This window comes from Callorhinus ursinus, unplaced genomic scaffold, assembly GCF_003265705.2.
Source record: "Callorhinus ursinus isolate GAN/ISIS: 27379988/994484 unplaced genomic scaffold, GSC_fseal_2.0 scaffold156, whole genome shotgun sequence".
Taxonomy (NCBI): domain Eukaryota; kingdom Metazoa; phylum Chordata; class Mammalia; order Carnivora; family Otariidae; genus Callorhinus; species Callorhinus ursinus.
The window spans coordinates 97,520-110,710 of NW_027397218.1; the positions used below are offsets into that span (position 1 = coordinate 97,520).

Genomic DNA, 13,191 nt, shown 5'->3' on the forward strand with positions numbered 1-13,191 from the left:
TACGAATATATATGTTAAGTCCACCTAGTACAGTGTGTCATTCAAAGCCACTGTTTCCTTATTTTCTGTTTGGATGATCTGTCCATCGATGTTTATGGGGTGTTAAAGTCCCCTACTATCATAATATTACCATTAGTTATTTCCTTTATGTTTGTTATTAACTGTTTTATGTATTTGGGTGCTCCCATGTTGGGTGCATAAACATTTACGGTTGTTATATTCTCTTGTTAGGTTGTCCCTTTTATTATTATGTAGTGTCCTTCTTTGTCTTGTTACAGTCTTTGTTTTAAAGTCTATTTTGCCCAATATAAGTATTGCTACTCTGGCTTTCTTTTGACAACCATTTGCATGATAAATGTTTCTCCATCCCCTCACTTTCAATATGCAAATGTCTTTTGGTCTGAAATTAGTCTCTTGTGGGCAGCATATTGATTGGTGAAAAAGAGAAGTTTCTTAAAATGTGTGTGATGTAATAATCTGGGGAAAGAATATGTATAAATGAACACATTCTGTACAGCAGCATTCCTTCCTCTGAAGATGTGTGTGACACTGGAGTAGTTAGTTATCCTTTGTGAGCTTGAACTTGCTCATCTGTACAATGGGCATAGTGATATTTACCTCAGAGAGCTGTTAATGGGAAATGAGCAAACATTTAGAGAGCACCTGATACATTAATATTTCAGCAAATATATGTATGGTCTTCACTGTGTTATTTCACAAATGAGTCTAAAAAATGAACATCTTATAGCGGTCCTTCAGATTGGGCAGAAGGAGAAGAAATGAATACATATTTATATGATGGATAAACTTTGGTATTTCTTTATAGGATGAATTACCTGAAGATGGTGGAAATGAAGAAGCAAATCATCACCTCTTTTTTTTTCTTTTATGTTTTCTGTTCTTTTCAACTTTCATTTTGACACTAGAATAGCCATCTTCCTTTGAGCCCCAGAAAGGAGACAGTAGTAAAGAAGAGAGTATCAAGATGGATCTGCTGTCCCAAATACCAGATTGGTCCTTGCCCGTAGTACCATGGGTAGGTAGTCCTTTCCCCTGTGCTGGCCTCAGCCCTAACAGAGCAACGAGTATAAACCCAATGGTTAGGTACAGGGACTTTGGACTCAAAGTTGCTTGTCAACCTAGGAAAATTTAATGACTAATTTTATGATCTTTAACAAATATTGGTTCATATGTGAAACCACATGTAATGAATATACATTATAGATGCATGCATAGAGTTTGTAATGGGAGGAAATGCACAAACGTGGTACTGTTTTTTTAAACTAAAAATGGTAGGATTGCTGATTAATTGTGTATTTCATTCTAGATTTCACTATTTTTCCCATAATTTCTAAATTAGTATGAGTCATTTTAAGAATCAATATTGAAGGTCCTAAAGAAACATTGCTTATAAAATATTTTAGAAGTTCTTAAAATGATATAACACTTCTATATCTTCCTACTAAATAATATCACATATTGTTATAACTCATTTGAAGTATTTTCTGGCTGCAGTAGTCTTCTTATCCAGAGTTAGCCACTCACAAGAATTTTGATTTTTCATTCTCAACACATTTATAGTTTTTTTTTTACATATGTATATATCCTTATGTGAAATATGCTCTTATTCTCTTGCATGTTTTATCTATGTTTGCCTGGCTATAGTCTATGTGTGGGTCTGTGTGTGGATTTTGAACATTCTTTTAATTGTTTGAAGGTATTTCAGGAGACATTTTCACAATGTATGATTTTCATGCTACTCCTGGAATTTAGAAATGTATTCCAATCCCCTTCCGCAAGAGGAGCCTCCACTGCAGTCATGCTTTTTAAGGCAATGAGAGGGTATTTATTGAAACTGCTCCCTGAGAAACATGGAAAACCCATTTCCTCAGAAAGTGGCTTGGTGATTGTGCAGTTGGAACAAGGAATATTATTCATTTTGAGAAGTTTTCTCAAAAAAGTTGTCCTGAAGTACTTTCTTCTGCTAGAGGGATAGCCTTGCAAGGAAGCCACTTTTCCTGAATACATGTATACAGGACTCTTTCATCAGACAACAGATAAATACTCATTGTAGTTCTTGGCCTTTCTGACTGTCCCTGTGCAGCATTGCTGGGTGGAAAAGTCTGTTCAATTCTTGGGTTTGTTAATAGGGAGACCACCTGCCTTGTAATGAATCTAAGCCACATTCTCCAATATCTCCTTTATGAGGAATAAAGCCGATGCATCTTCCTTCTTCTTTTTTTTTTTTTTTTTGTACTGTATTTTAGTTGGCTCAGGGCCCAGATGTGGAGAAGGGTGTACTTTGGGGTCCCTTAAAGACCAAAGCTTTATGAGGCAAGAACATAGGAATAGTTTGAGAGCCAGAAAGACACAGAATAAGAGAGGAGCTGTGGACCCACCCCTGAGGAAGAGGCAGAGGAAAACACGTGCTCCATAAGGGCAGTTTGCTACAAGAAGTTTGAAGAAGAGAGGCCTGGGCTGTGCAACCCATTTGTCTGTCCAATCTCACTACTCAGATAAGTGATTTTCTAGGTAGAGGAAGGAGTGTTTAGAGAGGTTAGATGGGTTTGGTCATGGATGTGCCTACCTGGAAGAAAATACTGGGAACGGAGGACAAGAATTCCCCAGGATAAAACCAATGTATGGTTCACCTGACTAAGTTTCTGCCTACTAACTAACTGACTAGTAGTTTAGGCCTGCTTTCCTGAAATACTCTGAGACTTCTTACATGACATTTTCTGTGTATGTATCTAGATGTTTCAGTCACATGATTATAGACAGTGTCTTTGTTTTCTGCCACACATGGCTAACTTCTTAGCATGGCCTTGATTTCATATGTTCATCCTCCAAGGGCTTAGCTCACCTCCAAGAACCCTACTATACCTCCCTGGGTCTCAGTGTACTTGTTTCCAAATACCAAGTTCTGCCACCCATTGATGGAAAAGCCAATACTCAAGAGATGAGTTTTGACTGGAAAGGATATGAACTTTATTCAGAAGGCCGGCTGCCTGGGGAGAAGGCGGACTCTTGTACAAAGGCCAAGTCTGAGATTTCTACCTGGCCCAAGGATTTTTTTAAGTGGTTTAGGGCAGTTAATCAGTAAGGGGAGTACAGTGGTCCATAACATTTGTTGATTATGTGCAGACTCAATGGTCCCAGCTACAGACGTTATTAACTCAGTGCTAGGAGGTTGTGCTGGGGGGGGGCCTGGTCCCTTAGTGCCCGGTGGTTGTGCAACGGGGTTTGGTTCCTGTTTCCTAATGTGCAGGAGTGCTCTGTTCCTCCTAGGAAAGAATGCATGATGTATAGATACACGAAGGAGGGTGAATCAATTCACATGTGCTGAAGGTAGTTGCTAAAGCTTAAAGACTACTAGGTTAGCTGGAGGCACCGAGGAAGCTTCATGCCGTTAATACTCCCCTTAATACTGTCTCTTTAAGGCAAAGAAAATTTCTGACCACAGGGACATTCTTTGTTCCATCAACAAGGGCAGAATTCTGTCAATTACCAGGTTTCAGTCTAGAGCCTCTAATTACTGTCTGTGCTTTCTCATATGGTGGCCTGAAGAGCAAAGGTGTTTTGCTTTTAGGGGAAAGGAAGGGGTTGGATGAGTATGCACAGGCATTTCAGGAGTTGGAGGAACACCGTAAGCATCTGGGTTGCCGTAGAAACACCATGTCAATTGGGGTTTGTAACAGTTTTTTATAGAGACATAGGTGCCTTGGTGGAGATTGCAGGGTCCTGCTTTCAGGTGTTTGGGATTCATTTGAGGGTGTGGTTCCCCGCGGTGGGGGCTGAACCGTTCTGGGGTGTGAGAAGACAAAGAGTCCAGATCCAGGTCACCTCTTTCCTGCTTTGGGGTTCAGTGCACCACCTGTTTCATAGGTAAAGCAATTGGGGTCCTGCCCAGGAGGTCCGGTGAGTATGGGTCCTGCCCCGGGAGTATCCTGTAGCTGCTTTTTTCTAGAGGCAACTGCTCAGGAGGTAAGACAGGCAATGACTCTGAGCCCCAGCTTCCCCCTCTGTAATATGGGGATGAGAATGTTTCACCCACAGGATCTCTGGGAACATTCAGTAATACACATGAGCAGGTCCATGAACCTGTGGTTACTGTGGGATCATGAATGTCTGTATGAATTCAGGCTACTTACTCCTTTTCCATGTTGCTGGTAGGGGATAAACAAGGACAGGAGGAGAAAAAGCCCTGAGAGAAGTCCGTTATAATGTGTCGTTATAACCAGACCACAACTGTGTCACTGTCATTGTTATTAACCTAGTGCTTAGCATGGTTCTGGGCACATGTACACAAGGAAATCATAGTGATAGGTGGATCTGTCTCTTATAGATGAGCTCATATCATGTGTCTGAAGGAGGCAGGTTCTGAGGATCTGTGTCCTGATGGCTGCTGAAGCTTCTACTCCAGATTCAAGGGCAGCAGTCCTCAGTAGACCCCATCACTTCACATTCTTGGTGGGATAGGAATCCTGGATCAGGTGGGTTCATTGATATGAAGAATATCATGTAGTATAATAGCTCCTGTTAGGGTCACAAACTAACTTAAAGAAGCTGCTCTGATCTCATCATGGGAGAAGAGGTTTAGCAGGTGGAATTTCATTCCGTCAGCAACTTCATGCTGTGTAGTAGCCCTTGTGCCCCATCTTAGAAATACCCATTTTTTGCTGAAAACAATAAATTGTCTAGATGGTGAAGGAAGTTGGTCTTAATGTGCATTCGCAGTAAATATACCTAAATTGTTCTCGCAGTGTTGTTTTTTTTTTTATAAGATTTTTATTTATTTATTTGAGAGAGCGAGAATGAGAGAGAGAGAGAGAGAGAGCACATGAGAGGGGGGAGGGTTGGAGGGAGAAGCAGACTCCCCGCTGAGCGGGGAGCCTGATGTGGGACTCGATCCCGGGACTCCAGGATCATGACCTGAGCCGAAGGCAGTCGCTTAACCGACTGAGCCACCCAGGCGCCCTGTTCTCGCAGTGTTAATAATAATCCACAATTCCCTTGTATCTCATAGGTGAGTGTGGATGTGTAGTTGTTAGATCATCCTACCAATTTGACATTGTAACATAGGTTCTTCTCCAGTGCGGTTTTTGCCATATATAATATGACGTATATATTAAACGTAGATATACGTTTTTAAAAGAGCCAGATAATTTCCCAACTCTTAGTTTGAAATGTCAGTGGCTAGAATTTAATATATTTTTGAACTGAAATGTAGTTGACAAACAATGCTACATTAGTTTCAAGTGTACAACATAGAGTTTCCACAAGTCTGTAAGTTATGCTTTGCTCACCACAAGTATAGCTACCATCTGTCACCACACAGCCCTATTATAATACCATTGACTCTATTCCCTACGCTCTACCTTTCATCTTCATGACTTATTCCATCGACAGAAGCCTGCACCTCCCACATCTCTTTAAAATTTAATATTTTAAAAAATATTTATTACTCTAGAATTTGCCCTGCTGCAATGATACTCAACCTCTTTCCAAAAATTAACCAGTTCTCTTAAATATAATTATTATTTTCCTAATATATATTATTTCAGTACTTCAGAAGGAAGTGGACACCAACTTTCTCTAAAAATTGGGATAAATTTCATGGCAAATGATGTTTCTTCTTTGGTTTATGTAGTGTGGACCAATTTGATTGGATATAGTGTGGCTCTGTTAATAGTATAAGAACATAATTGTGGGAAGTTTTCACACAATTCATTTAAATGCATCAAAGAATTAGGAATATATAAATATATGTCAAGTGCTTTATGAGGTATGCTTGACATGCAATGCACTACACATATTTAATAAGTATATACTTTAATCAGTTTATATATATATATATATATATATGTACTTATGAATTTAGTACTACTGTCAAGATAATGAACGTATCAGTCACCTCAGAAAACTTCAACCCCTTTGTAATGTTGCCATCTGCCTCTGTCCAATGTCCCTGTCTATGTCACCCTACCTCCTTGCTAGGCAACCACTGATCTTTTGTCACTATGGATAAGTTTTCCTTTCTTACAATTTTATGTGAATGGAATCCTACAGTGTGTTCTTTTTTGTCAGTCTTCTTTTGTTCAACCTAATTATGTCTAGATTTAAGCATTTGTTACATGTAAGAATATTTACTTCCTTTTTTTTAGAGATTTTATTTATTTATTTACTTACTTATTTAGAGAGAGTGAGCAGAGGTAGGGGAAGAGGGAGAAGGAGAGAATCTCAAGCAGACTCCCCACTGAGCGCAGTGATCGTAACCTGAGTCGAAATCAAGAGTTGGATGCTTAACCGACTGACCTACCCAGTCGCCTCAATTTCCTTCTTTTTTTTTTTTTATCATTGATTAATATTCCATTATGTGGATATACCACAATTTGGTGTTTCCATTCACCTAGTCATGCATATTTGGGTTATTTCCAATTTGGGGCTCTCGTAAATAAAGTTGCTATGAACATTTAGGCGTTAAGTTTTTGCTTGGACATATGGTTTCTTTCTTTAATACTTAGGTGTATTTACTCAGAGGAGTTATAAAATTAACATTGTAAGAAAGTGCTCAGCCTTTCTCCAGTGCGGTTGCACCATTTTTTGTTGCCACCAACAGTGAGTATATGAGAGTTCCATTCTCCACAACCCTGCCAGGACTCGGTATGGTCAGTGTTTTATTTTAGCCATTCTCAGAGGAGTAGTAGGATTACATTTCTTAAATGACTAATGATATTCAGCATCTTTTCATGTAATTGTTTGACATGTGCATATCTATTTTGGTGTATCTTTTCAAATATGTTGCCTACTTTTTTATTGGAGTGTCTGTTTTCTTCCTTTGTGAGATTTTTAATTCTGGGTACAATTCCTTTATCAGATATGTGATTTACAAATATTTTCTCCTGGTCAGTGGCTTACCCTAATTCTCTAAACGTTGTCTTTAAAGACAAAAGTGTTTAGTTTGAGGGAGTTTAGTTTTTTGATTTGTTCATTCATGGTTTTGATTTTGCCTTTGATGTCATATCTAGGAGATCTTCAGCTAACGTAGGATCACAGGATTGTTTCCTTTGCTGTTCTCCACAAGTTTTATACTTTTAGCTTTTATAATTAGGTCTTTGATTTATTTTGATCTGATTTTTGCATGTGGTGCAATACAGGATTACAGCTGATGTTTGTATATGTATATAGATCCACTTGTCCCAGCACCATTTGTTGAAAAGATTATTTTTGCTCCATTGGATTGCCTTTGTACCTTTGTCAAAATCTCTTGTCCATATATGTGTGGGTCTGTTTGTGGACTCTTCATGTTGTTCCTTTTATATACAGTTCCACCTTCATCCCAATACCACACTGTCTGGATTACTATGGATTTATAATGAGTCTTGAAATAAGGTAGTGCTTATCCTCCAACTTTATTCTTCTTTTTCAAAGTTATTTTCATAGTCTAGGTCTTTTGAATTTTCACATGACTTTTAGAATAGGACTGTCAGTTACTTTTAAAGAATATGTGCAGGGCGCCTGGGTGGCTCAGTCGGTTAAGCGACTGCCTTCGGCTCAGGTCATGATCCCAGGGTCCTGGGATCGAGCCCCGCATCGGGCTCCCTGCTCCGCGGGAGGCCCGCTTCTCCCTCTCCCACTCCCCCTGCTTGTGTTCCCTCTCTCGCTGTCTCTCTCTCTGTGTCAAATAAAGTCTTTAAAAAAAAATAAAGAATTTGTGCTAGGATTTTTACAGTGATTGCATTGAATCCACGGATCAGTTTGGGGAGGATAGATGTCTTAACAATACTGAGTCTTCTGACCCCTGAATACAGTATGTTTCTCTATTTAGGCCTCGTTTAATTACTCACAGTAACGTTTTGCAGCATTCAGAGCATAGGCCTTGCACACCTGTGGGCTTAGGTGTGCAACATAGATTATATAGTTCATACTTTTTGTTGCTGCTGTCAATAGCTGTATTTTTACTGCAATTTTTACTGAACTGTCAGTAGCCAAATGTTATTTAGGGATTCTCTTTTGGTGAAAGCACAAGTTACTCTAGGACAGAATAGATACCTAAAACTTCTTTTTTTTTTTTTTTCAAAGATTTTATTTATTTGACAGAGAGAGACACAGCGAGAGAGGGGACACAACCAGGGGGAGTGAGAGAGGGAGAAGCAGGCTTCTGGCTGAGCAGGGAGCCCGATGTGGGACTCGATCCCAGGACCCTGGGATCATGACCTGAGCCGAAGGCAGACGCTTAACGACTGAGCCACCCAGGCGCCCGATACCTAAAACTTCTTAACACCTGTATTAGTCAGGGTTCTCCAGAGGAACAGAACCAATAGGATGTTGATATGTGGATAGAGAATTATTTTAAGGAATGGACTCATGAGAGTGTGGAGCCTTGGCAAAATCTAATGGGGGAAGGCCACTTGGTTGGAGACTCAGGAAAGTTACAGTTGGAGTGTGAAGGTAGTCTTCCTGGGTGTTATGAGATACTGATGTTGTAGTGAGGTCAAAGGCAGTCTCCTGGAAGAACTCCTCACTGAGGGGAAATGGCCCCTCAGGGCTATTCGTGTCTTCACCTGATTAGATGTGGCCCACCAACCCTAAGGAGGGCTAATTGCTTTACTCAAGATCTACCTATTTTAACGTACATATCATTCAAAAACACTCTCACAGGAGCAGCCAGAATAATGTTTGATCAAATATCTGGGCACTGTGTCCCTGCCAAGTAGAAACATCCTCACAATATTCATTTGCCTAGATTTCCATATTAGCTTTTAGATGTGATTGGCAATGTATTGATCCTAGGAAGTAAAATGTCCCACAGAACATTCTACAGGTTGTCTTCAGAAAATCAGTCACCAAAATGAAATAGTTTAGTAGCTTTCAACTTTTTTGTGTGTGATTAGAATTTAATTGTGAAATTTTCTTTTATTCCCAAACAAATCCACCCACCTTGATGAATTCCTGGGTTCAGAGTAGTGCTTAATTTTGTAAGTTTCATGTGAGCTGGAGCCTCCCAGAATAAAAAGGAGGATGTATGACCTGGCACGTGTGCAACAAGGATCATTCTTGTTTGAGCTGGGATCCCCTTTATGTTTGAGTCTAGAGAAAATATGAGGACTGTGTGCAGGGCAACTTACCTGCCATGGTTATTATAAAAACTAATTTAAATTTTCCTTCTAGTGACTCTAGTAAGGGGTAGAGAAAGGGGAAAAAGCGAAGCCAGGGATAATGTACAAAACTTAGCAAAGTTTCAGTTTGTGGAAAACGTATTGTCAATCATTCATAATTATATGCAGTCAACCTTACTTCTAACTACAGTAAACTATTGTTTTCTTGAGATCCACATTCCCTGCATATTACCTTTAATTTTTTGTGAGTGTTTTTATAACTTCTTTACCAAATCATGCATTTTCATTATTGAAAGTATAGCAACTTATGGATGAGCAAAGTGAAGCTCCCTGTTTTGTTCATTTTTTTAAAAAAAGATTTTATTTATTTGACAGAGAGAGACACAGTGAGAGAGGGAGCAGAAGCAGGAGGAGTGGGAGAGGGAGAAGCAGGCCTCCCGCAGAGCAGGGAGCCCGATGCGGGGCTCGATCCCAGGACCCTGGGATCATGACCTGAGCCAAAGGCAGACGCTTAACGACTGAGCCACCCAGGCGCCCCTGTGTTGTTCATTCTGAACCTACAGAATGATATACAGAGCAATATGTCAAAACCTTATTCAAATAAGCTGTCTTCAGAGTGAATACCCAGAGTCAGCACGGACTTAGCAAAACTTCTATGTTGCTTATTACTGTCAAGTGACAGTCAGTGACCCTGAGACACTCCCAGGTTCTCAAGTGCCTTTGGGATCGTGAAAGACAGGTTAAATAATGTGAAGTCTTGATCTGGTGTTCAGAATATATCAAAGTTACTGACAAATCAATGATGCTGTACTATATATAGATACTCAGTTGAAGAAAAGACCTGTTTTCTGGACAAGAGAGTGTTTACATATCTATGGGACAAGGGAGAGAGGACAATTGCTGGCGGACACATAGTTAAAGGTTGCCCAGGAATAATTCCATCTGGATTTTGTGTCTCAAGGAGCAAGCAGAGTGCCATTTATGTGCCAAGCTGTGCATGTAAATTTTCATGTTAAATGCCATAATCAAGAACAAAACACTCTGGATTCTACAAATTAAATCATCCTGCTTTCCTGTAAAAAGAAAAAAATTGAGGTGTGTGTGTGCGTGTGTGTGTGCGCGCACGCGTGTGTGTGTGTGTGCGCGCGCACGCGTGTGTGCGTGTGTGTGTGTTTCTACGTCCCCTCAAGCTTTAGCACCTGCAATACGTGCTCACAGTTGTAGCTTACGCTCAATTCAGACCAAAGCCGGACCCCCAGTCTCAAGTTTAGATAGCCGGAACATGTGGCTTTTTTTATATCCTGGAAAATTGGTTGCAGAGGAATTGTTTCAGTTAAGGGAAAATCCAGAAAGCTGGCTGATCCCATGAAGTCAAACTCCCAAACTACATTCTCTGTCCTCTTTTCAGAACTCTTTGGTCTGAGACTCTGAGATGCCATCCTGGATCTAACCACCAGGTAACATCATATTTACCCCCATTTCTGTTGTTCTTTTTCAAGTAAAAAGGAGTACTTTTTGCAAAAACTAGAAAAATATCATGAAATAGTTTGTCTACTATGGTATCAATTCTGCTTGGAAAATTCACATGTATTAAAGAAGATCCATTATTTTTTGACCCCAGACTATATCGTGTTTGTTGATTGATCTCTCCCTAATCGCTGTCAGCTGATGTACAATATGGACTATACAGAAGGTCCCCATCAGAGAACAAGGTGTTCAGCCTCCTTTACCCCACCCTTCTGTAGCTGTATGGACCTTCTCCGACCCCGTCTGTCATCCCCTGTCAATGGTACAGGACACAGCTGTCCAGACCCTGTCAATGGTACAGGACACAGCTGTCCAGACCCTGCTCAGACTCCCCATCCTCTCTCAGTCATCTACCCCATGTCTGACCTGCATCACCCTTGGAATACCTACCACTGACCGCCAAGGTGTTTCATCTTCTGCAGGCCCTGGAGTATGTTTTTATCATCTTTTTTTTTTTTCAGAGAGAATTAAAATCATTCTGTATAGGTTCAAAACCAGGGTTTTAAAGGAGGTGGTTGTTAATTTTTTCAATCTTTGCAGACACTTTTTAAGAAAAAGTTTGATGATAGTGGTACGTTGCCTCCATCTAGTGACAAAAGCCTGAACTGCAGCTTGAACATTGAGCATCAGGAAAGAGGGAGAGAGGGGCTGTGACCCGGACTCAGGGACAGAGCTCTGTGGAAGTCAGGACGGAAAGGGGAGAATTCCTTTGTACAGCATATTTATGGCCTCGCTTTGGACACTCCATATAAATGGAATCATACAATTTGTTGTATTTTACATATTCGATGTCTTTCTCTTGGCATAATATTTTCAAGGTTCATCCGTATTGTAGCATGTATCAGTACTTCATTTTTTTTTTTTTTTTACTGTCAAAGAATATACCAGATCTTAATTATGCATTCATTAATTGGTGAACATTTGGGTTTTTCCACATTTGGCCATTATGAATAATGGTGCATTCTTGCCCAAGTTTTTCTGTAGACATATGTTGTTATTTCTCTTGGCTGTGTATCTAGGAGTGGAATTGCTGGGTCATTTGGTAACTCTCTGTTGAAGCATTTAAAGAACGGCCAGACTGTTTTCATGACCTTGACAGTCTTGAGGAATGTATATATAGTCTGTCATTTTTCTCCTGATTAGAGTGCGCAGGTATGGCTTTTGAGAAAGCATACCACAGAGTTGATGTGCCCTTCTTGTCACGTAATATCTGTGAAGACACGATACCCATGTAAATCACTGGGTCACTAAGGACATTGAGCATCTTCACAGAATTTAGGTCGTGTTTGTCTAGTTTCTCCAGTGTACAGTAACTATTTTCCATCACTAAGTGAATCACTCAGTTTATGTTGCCCTCAGGGGTGGGAGGTAGAATTAAGATTCACCTCATGGAGGCAGGTTATCTACATATATTATTTGGTATAACTTGATAAAGATAGTGTGTCTTTTCTCACCCATTACATGAACATTTATATCAGTATTTATGCTTATTTTGTAGATGATTTTATAATGGACACATTTCAAAAGAAAGTCTAGATCATGATTTCTGTGGTGCAGAGAAAGAATTTTCACTAATACTCAAGACACTACAAAAGAGCCCCCTACCTCCACCATTGTAGACCAACAGCATCGTATTATCTATGTATGGCATATTAGACAATGCTCGTAGACAATATGTTTAACCACGGCAGAGTTTGGAAACACAGTATAATTTCACATGATTTTATTCCATACTTGCTTTCCTTGAGAAAGAAATAAAAAGCAGGTCAGACAGGTTATTGAAATGGCCACAGAAAATTATTGCTAACATGCACAAAACACTTTTGCAAAAATCCTTTTCAGTGAAGCGTAAGTATGAGGTATATCGGAGAAAATTTGTACTTCATTTGAAAGCCCATCATATAAAGCACAATTTTCCAGTTATCTGACCCTGACTTAATGGAAGGTATTTTACAACCCTGGCTTTTACGTAACTGATCCGCTGCAACACAATCCTTGTCTGTACCCAAATGATTGATTTCTATCCTGGGAAAACAAAATACTTCCCTTTTGGGGAAATACTTGTTTGTCTCCATTTGAACAATCATTTCAACATTTCTGATACGTACATGTGACAAAGAGGTGATTGTTGAGTAGGCGAGTGTAATTTCAGTGGAAACATGGGGCGAAAGGGCCTCCTTTAGATGAGGGATGAAGACTGAGTTGGAGGGGAGTTGCAGGGCGATGTGAATTGAGTATCAAGAATTCTTAGAATTTTGATGCAAAGGTAAGAATACATGTAAAGAGGAGTCACTAAAGATGTGGAGATGAGCCCGGGGCATTAAAACATATTTTAAAATCATCACTTATAAGAGACTTGAGCAAACTGAAATCTTAAAGGGAAGGAGTCATCTCTTCTTCGATTTAACGCCTGTATTTATCACACTACACTTTCTGCACTTTACTTCCTGTTTACATTCCAGAGGGGCCTAAAACTTAACCAAAGGGATGGTGTGGTAGTTTGATCTTAATGCCTGTTAACTGGATGAATGAATGGATGGATGGA

At 39.8% G+C, this 13,191-nt stretch overlaps 1 long non-coding RNA gene across 6 annotated transcripts in view; it reads left to right on the forward strand.

Annotated features, from left to right (window-relative positions):
* The window catches only part of LOC141371977 (uncharacterized), a 160,091-nt gene that overhangs the window by 58,595 nt on the left and 88,305 nt on the right, over positions 1 to 13,191 (forward strand). Inside the window, exon 6 of one of the 6 annotated variants that reach the window (XR_012377339.1) lies at positions 10,528 to 10,576. The exons of 3 other annotated variants lie outside the window; for them this stretch is intronic. This is a non-coding gene — a long non-coding RNA (uncharacterized lncRNA). Of the gene's footprint in view, positions 1 to 826; positions 2,149 to 4,345; positions 4,715 to 10,527; positions 10,577 to 13,191 lie in introns of those variants that run through there. 2 more of the 6 variants (XR_012377341.1, XR_012377340.1) reach the window with 2 other exon arrangements.